The sequence below is a fragment of the Dermacentor andersoni genome, chromosome 1, assembly GCF_023375885.2.
Source record: "Dermacentor andersoni chromosome 1, qqDerAnde1_hic_scaffold, whole genome shotgun sequence".
In the NCBI taxonomy this organism is placed as follows: Eukaryota; Metazoa; Arthropoda; class Arachnida; order Ixodida; family Ixodidae; genus Dermacentor; species Dermacentor andersoni.
In genome coordinates this window covers 48,031,845-48,039,064 of record NC_092814.1, presented here as the reverse complement: position 1 = coordinate 48,039,064, position 7,220 = coordinate 48,031,845, and the positions used below count along the sequence as shown (strand labels likewise).

General features: G+C 41.9%; 1 non-coding gene across 1 annotated transcript; it reads left to right on the top strand.

Moving 5' to 3' along the window:
- Nucleotides 1–6,727: 6,727 nt before the first annotated feature.
- LOC126546471 (U2 spliceosomal RNA) lies at nucleotides 6,728–6,911 on the top strand. Its single transcript, XR_007602605.2, has one exon. It is a non-coding gene; the product is annotated as a U2 spliceosomal RNA (small nuclear RNA).
- The last annotated feature ends 309 nt before the right edge of the window (nucleotides 6,912–7,220 follow it).

The window sequence follows — 7,220 nt, the reverse complement described above, 5'->3', positions numbered from 1 at the left end:
GGAAACGGGCGAAAAGTGGATACTCTGCTTACCATAATTCGTGCGTACCTTGGGAAGAATAAAGTTATTGTTTAGTGCAAATCGCGTAAGATTAGTATTCAGTAGACAAGATTGAGGTATCAGAATGTTGCGGTAAGCGTTATCTAGTTGTTGGTATAAAAACGTACCAGGACTAAAGTTAATAAGTTCGTCCACAGTAAGAATATTATAGTTATGTAATAACTGTTCGGAGTTGAAATGGTTAGGACTAAATGTAATTTTTCTAACAGCCTGGTTTTGTAATACTTGTAATGATTGTAAGTGGGTACGATACGTATTGCCCCAGCGTGCAATGCAATCGTTTATATGTGAATGGATAAATGAGTAGTATAAAGAGAGTAGTGTTTCCTGGTTAAATACATACCGAGCTTTTAAAAGTGTCCTTATTCCATATGTTGCCCTCTGCCTAACGTTGGCTATATGTTGATAAAAAAGGTTAGAATCAAGTTCTACATCCAAGTAGTTACAGGAAGTGCTACGCGCGATAACATTATTAGCAAGGTAGAGCGAAGGAATGAATGCGGATGAGCGTTGGTGGGGCGTGAATAAAACAAATTTAGTTTTAGACGAGTTTATATTGAGCTGGTTAATATTGCACCAATTTAACACGTTGTGTAAGTCGGTATTAAGTTTAGAAACTAGTTTTCCTACACAAATGTCAGAGTTAAAGATAGTTGTGTCATCTGCACAAAGAATGCAGTTAGAAGAAAGCAGGCAATTAGGCAGGTCGTTAACATATATTAAAAACAAGAGTGGGCCAAGTATGGATCCCTGAGGTACACCAATGTTTGTTATCATTGATTTAGAAAGAAAACCATTAATTCTAACTCTTTGTGTTCTATTTCTTTAAGCAATCTTGTATCAAAATTAAAGCAGAACCTGTTATTCCGATAGATTCAAGTTTAAAGGATAAAACGCGATGGTTAATTTTATCAAAGGCTTTAGTTAGATCCACGAACACTGATCCAGCATACATGCCCTTATAGATTGCCGTCTTTAATTGTTCAGTTAGGGCGATAAGAGCATGTTCGGGTGAATAGCCCTTGCGGAAGCCGAATTGGAATGGCGAAAGAATACTAAATTTAGATAGGTACTTAGTTAGGCGCTTTTCTACCAGCCGTTCAATAACTTTGCTAAAAAAGGGTAGAATGCATATTGGCCTATAATTAGCACTCAAGGCACGGTCACCCTTTTTAAATACAGGAGTAATTCTACCTTGTTTTAGTTCTTATGGGAAGGTTCCAGTCTTAAACATTAGGTTAATAATACTTGCGAGAACATCTGAGATTAGGTGCGCAATTAGCTTTATACGATTCGAATGCGTATTGTCAAGACCTGCACTTGTTGTTCTTACATTTTTTATAATGTTTTCTCTTTCCTGTGGTGTGGTTGGAAAAAGAAAGAATGAGTGGGTTGGTGTCCCAATAAATGGTTATATTGCGTTGGTATATGCGAATCGCTGCTAAAGAAAAAGTCTGCCAAAGTATCAGCAATGTCTTGTGAGGAGGTGTACGCTCTGTCCTTATGAATAATTTCCTGTAAAATATCGTGATTGTTTCGCCTATTTAAAAGATCATTTACTGTCTTCCATCTTTTACTACTGTCTTTTCCGCATTCTAATAATTTTTTCTCGTAATAAAGTTTTTTAGCTTTTTTTAGTTCGATAGCAAGAAAGTTGGAAATATTTTCGTACCTCCTAGTCAAATTGCCGTTAAATGGCCGTAGTTTCGTTTCCTTGTACAGATTGTCTTTTTTTCGCATCAAGGCTTATCTGACAGCCAAGGATTCTGTGGTGACGCAAACTTCTTTTTGCATTTCACTTTGCGGGTGTGACAGTCAAAATACGATTTTAGTACCGATATAAAGAACGAGAAGGTCGTTTGTGGATCTTTCATATCTGCTATAGAAGACCAATCAGCTTGGCTCAGTGAATAAATGAAAGCTTCTTTGTCAAGTGTCAGCTTTGTGTAAGTGGCTTTGACAGAGTCTTCATTATTCTGAAAGCGTAAAACTATCGGGTAGTGATCAGTCAGATTTTGTAACAGGACGCCTGCGTCTTGTGGAGACAGCAAATTTGAAAGCGCATGATCGATTATTGTACCATCTACATAGTTAGTGCACCGCGTAGGCACTTTTATTAAGCACTCGTAACCCAAGCTATTGAAACAATTTGAATATTGTAAGGCGTATGCAGACGGCCTGTCTGCGAGGATAATGTTAATATCGCCTATAATTATAGCGTTTTTATTCTCGTCTGCAAGGATATTCAGAACGTCATGAAGCGCGGCGCAGAAATCATTCATAGATGATAAAGGCGAGCGATATACACCACCTATTATTAGATTTTTGTTGTCCACATTAATAAAGTCACTCTTGAGTTCGACCCACACTGGTTCACAGTCACGTACGTTGAGAAGAAGGTCGTGCCTTCTTTTGTACGTAAGAGTACTTAAAATATAGATTGCGGCACAGCCATGACAGCTGCACGGACAATTTGAGTATTCTGCTTCATAGTTAGGGGAAAAAAACAGGTTCTTGTCGTGGTCACTTAGCCAAGTTTCCGAGATCCCAATTATTGAGCATGAGAATATAAGTGTCGCAACCAGATTTGAAAAGTCATCATAGTGTCTGCGCATGCTCCGTGCGTTAAAATGAACGATAGATTTGTAATTATTGGACATATAATTATTTAGCTCGTTAGTTGTAAAATATGATGACATTGCGAATTTGTCCGGTGCTGCGATATGTCAAAGGCGAAAGTAGCTAAGTGATCACAGAAAGGTCTGCCTCCGTGACGATCCGAAAAACACGGCTGCCGGTTGTTTTGCGAGCCTTTATTTAGCAGTTGTCAGCCCATAAGAACTGCCATTTCTTAGATTTCTTTAGAGTTAAGGCCTTAGAAAAGAGGGCCTTATTTTCAGGTGTTAGGTGGTCATTTGCATATAGCGGTGTTTCTTTATTTACCGATAAGCCAATGTCACCTAGAGTTAGACGCGCTTTCTTTGCTTTTGTCAGGAAGTCGGACTTTTTCGTTCGCGAGATAAAACGGGCAATGGTGTTTTTGTTGTCGTTAGTTTTGGTAGGCACACAGTGAACCACGTCGAGATCATCTGGCGATACTGGGCAACCAATTTTGTCACCCATGGTTTGCATCACCACCAGACAGTCTTCTCCTTGTGTACAAGGAACACCTTTCACCTCGACGTTGTTCAGTCTCGAGTGCTGTCTAGATCGCTCACTTTTTTTGTGAGCATACTGTTACTAGCTTTTAGAGCGTTATTTTCAGCTACCAGTGTAGCCTTTTCATATTTCATTTCCTCTACCATATTGTTGAGGAATTCCACACTGGTCACCAAATTATCCATTAGTTTTTTGTTTTATTTCAACAACGTCTAATCCCGAAGTGCTAATTTTCAGTAAGAATTTTCAGTAAATTCAGTAAACTCGGAACTCAACTTTTCAAGCTTGGATTCAAGTTGCTCCACTCGTTTTGCGAGTTCTGCGTTTGAGGGCATTGCGCTCTGGACAACAGACCAAGGTTTAGGCGGCACAAGAAAAAAAGTTGCAATAAATGGTAAAACTAAATTCAATGGGTTCTGTATCGTGCGGTGCCGCAGGCAAGACATGACCAGAGGCTCCAAGCAAGGGGAGCGGAAAGCGTCCCCGTTTATTCAACAGCCGTGTATATATACATTAAGTGGGAGAGGGTGTGTTCCCTCACCACCATGTGTCATGGGCGATACCGATAGCTGTCACGTCACACGTGCCATAGATGCGAAGCCAGCGCTGCGCCAGATACGATACACGTTCTTACGCGGATAAATACGCTCCGCAGAATTCTGGCAGCAGCTGCGGTTACACAGGCAATAGTACTAAGAGATAACGAGCTTATGACAAACCTGCAGATGCAAAGTAGCTTGGTTATTGCGTGTGCTGGCTGTGGCAACCGCTGCCAGAATGAGCACCGGCTGTCGTCGTGGTTGCTTACGTACTCCTGGTGTATGCTAGGCGCAGGCGCAGCAGTGCCTCCGGTGGGCCAGGTAAGATGACTTGGCCGAAGTACTGGTCCAGGTATGCTGACTTGTGTCTTGGTGCGTTCTCCAGGAAAGGGTCAAGGCACGTGGTACTTGATTGCGCGAAACCGGGACAGCAGGAAACCAAAGGGGTGACCGATGCTGCCATCCTGCAGATGCAAAGTAGCTTGGTTATTGCGTGTTCTGGCTGTCGCAACCGCTGCCAGAATGTCGCAGTATTATTTCGAAATCTTGGAAGGAGGTTTTCTAGAACCTGTCAACAGGAAGGCGAATCTGTTTCGCACTACACTTTGACTACGAAACCATACTACTAAACCCTACTACTGCTTCCCTACTAAACATAAAAACAGGGGTGTCGCAGGGATCCGTTCTCGGACCTTCACTGTTTTCACTGTATGCGAATGATCTGCCAAACATAACAAATTCCACAGAGGTACGCTGTGGATACGGCGATCATAGTTACTGCTAACAATTTATGCGAACTAGAACATAGAACAAATGCAGAACTAAAAAAAAAACATTTGTAATTGGTTTTAAGTGAACAAATTAATATATAATGTAAAGAAAACTAAATACACAATTTTCCACTCCCGTTAGAGACCTTTAAATACTGAATCTTTTCGCCTAACAATAAACAACTGTCTGCTTGAGCAGACGTCAGATTTCAAGTATTTGGGTGTAATTTTCGACAGCCACTTAAACTGGAAAAGTCATATCGACTTAGTATGCGCTAAAACTATATGGTCTGGGTGCAATATGCTACTAATGGCTAGGAATTTTTTTAATAGTAATATTCTCCGAGTTCTATATTTCGCTTTTTTTTCATAGTCACCTACCATAATGCGTTGATTCATGGGGATGGACTTTAACAACATACCTTGAACCAATACGGAGGCTACAAAAGCGGGTCCTTAGAATAATAACCAACGGCTAGATATGATCAACACAGTGCACCGTTGTTTCATGAAATGGAAATTTTGCCTTTCAACATCTTCCGACAACATAAAACTGCTGTTACCGTCCATGACGTCATTGAACACAACAACCCCTTTAATATATCAATATTTTGTCTTCATCCCGCCTAACTAGACGCGTCACGTTACACAGTTTCAATCTTCCGCCGACTAACAATATTTTTGGAGAACGACTACTGCAATTTCATGGAGTGAAAGTCTGGAACAAGATACCCTCCCCACGTAAAAGAAACTAAAGGACTTTCAAGTGCACTTAACATATACCTGCTCCAGAAAAGCGGCTAAACCTAAATATTCGCACATAGTGTTTGTCCTAGATAACTCTTTATTGCATATATATCCAAATATTTCTTTTCTCCAACGTAAGTGTCATTGGTATGCATAGCTTAATTTTATTATTATGTATTAGCATTCTATTATATTGTAGTTGTAGTACATGTAGCACCATGTCAATTGTATGTCAATTATATTGGTTATGTCAATTGTATTATCATGCAGTTTTTCCTGTTATGTAATACCTTATAATAATTCGCACTTCATGCCTTGTTTCTCGCGTTTATTTTCTTTCTCCCCAGAAATGAATTTATTATTTATTGTTTGCTATGTAAAAATTTATCGCTTGTACTTACATACTTTAGACCCTCTACTAGCCTTTGGCTGTGGGTGTAACCAGTTTTGCCTATATTTATGTATTGTAATCATGAACCTTTAATAAAAGAAAGAAAGATACAAGTGGTGCTAGTCTTGGGATTTCTGCTATTCAGACATAATTTCGCGGCTGCTCATCTTATGATTTCAAAACGTAACATAAGCTGAATAATTAAAAAAAGATAATTAGCCTGAATTTTAATTAGCCACCTGCACACTGCTATTTATCGTAAAGGTAAGCCCGTATCTTCAGTTAATCAACCAGAAGAAACTTAATTGCGCCTTCACAGGCAATTCCTTAAAAAAAAATTCACTGCCCAAGCACTTCGTACAGATGGTTAGCCAGCGAAGCTGTAACGTGCGGACGCGGTGTCTATACCTGGGTTAATCCCGACGGTTCATCAAACGACGGCTTGTATAGGCTGCCAGGTCCTCGGTACGCAGTTGCTGCTTGCGCTCGGCTGCACAAGCCTTTTCTTGTGCCTGGGCTGCAGCATCGGCACGGCATAGACGAGCTCGTTCCGGGTTCTGCTCGCGGCGTTGATGGTCGAAAGCTGCCTGCTCCTCATGAGTGCGTATTTCAGAGCCGGAGAGAAACTGCTGGCGCGCGCTCGGCTGCGACGGAGAGCAACGACGTCACTACTGGCGCAGCCAATCGCGCGCCTCTTTCTCTTTCTTGTTTTCGCGCATGCGCATAGGGTTGCGCCGGAGGGGTTTCCGGCGTACAGGCGACGGACGGACGAATCGGCTAGCCATATACAGCTTCGATGTAAAAAAAATCATAAGCCTTTCCACGCTTGTCAAGGCGGATGACCAGCGAAGCTGATTAGCATACGACACAGAAGTGACACACAATTTTGAACCGTGATCTTTATATACATTCGCGTGGACGACGGGACCGCCGAGTCGAGGAGCCGGAGGAAACTAAACACGCATGACCTTTCGACGGGACCGCCACCACGGTATAGCGGAAGGAAAGGAGATACGCAAGCGCTTGGAACGCTGACACTGAACGCTGAACGCTGCGAACGTATACATGGCCGATGCAGGTCAAAGTGTAGTATCTCTTCTTATCAGCTTAATATCTGATACGGGTTGTATTTGGACACAAGATGTTAAAATTATTTTTGCAATTTGGCGGAGTGCTTGAAGCCTGCTTCACTTCCGTCGCGGGTCGGCCCGGTATTGCACCATCTTCGGGATCGGCCCAGAGTTCTTGGTCTACGTACATTTATCCACTGGAAACTAGCCATATACAGCTTCGCTGTAACCTGCGTTCTATCTGAAAAACAGACACATAAGACATGGTATATTTCAACAGCATTTGGTGCCCGCCGTGGTTGCTCAGTGGCTTTGCTGCGCAGCTAAGCACGTGGTTGTGGGATCAAATCCTGGTCATGGCGGCCGCATTTCCATCGGGTCGAAATGCAAAAACACCCGTGTACTTAGATTTAGGTGCACGTTAAAGAACCCCAGGTGGTCAAAATTAATCCAGAGTTCGCCACTACGGCGTGCCCCATAATCA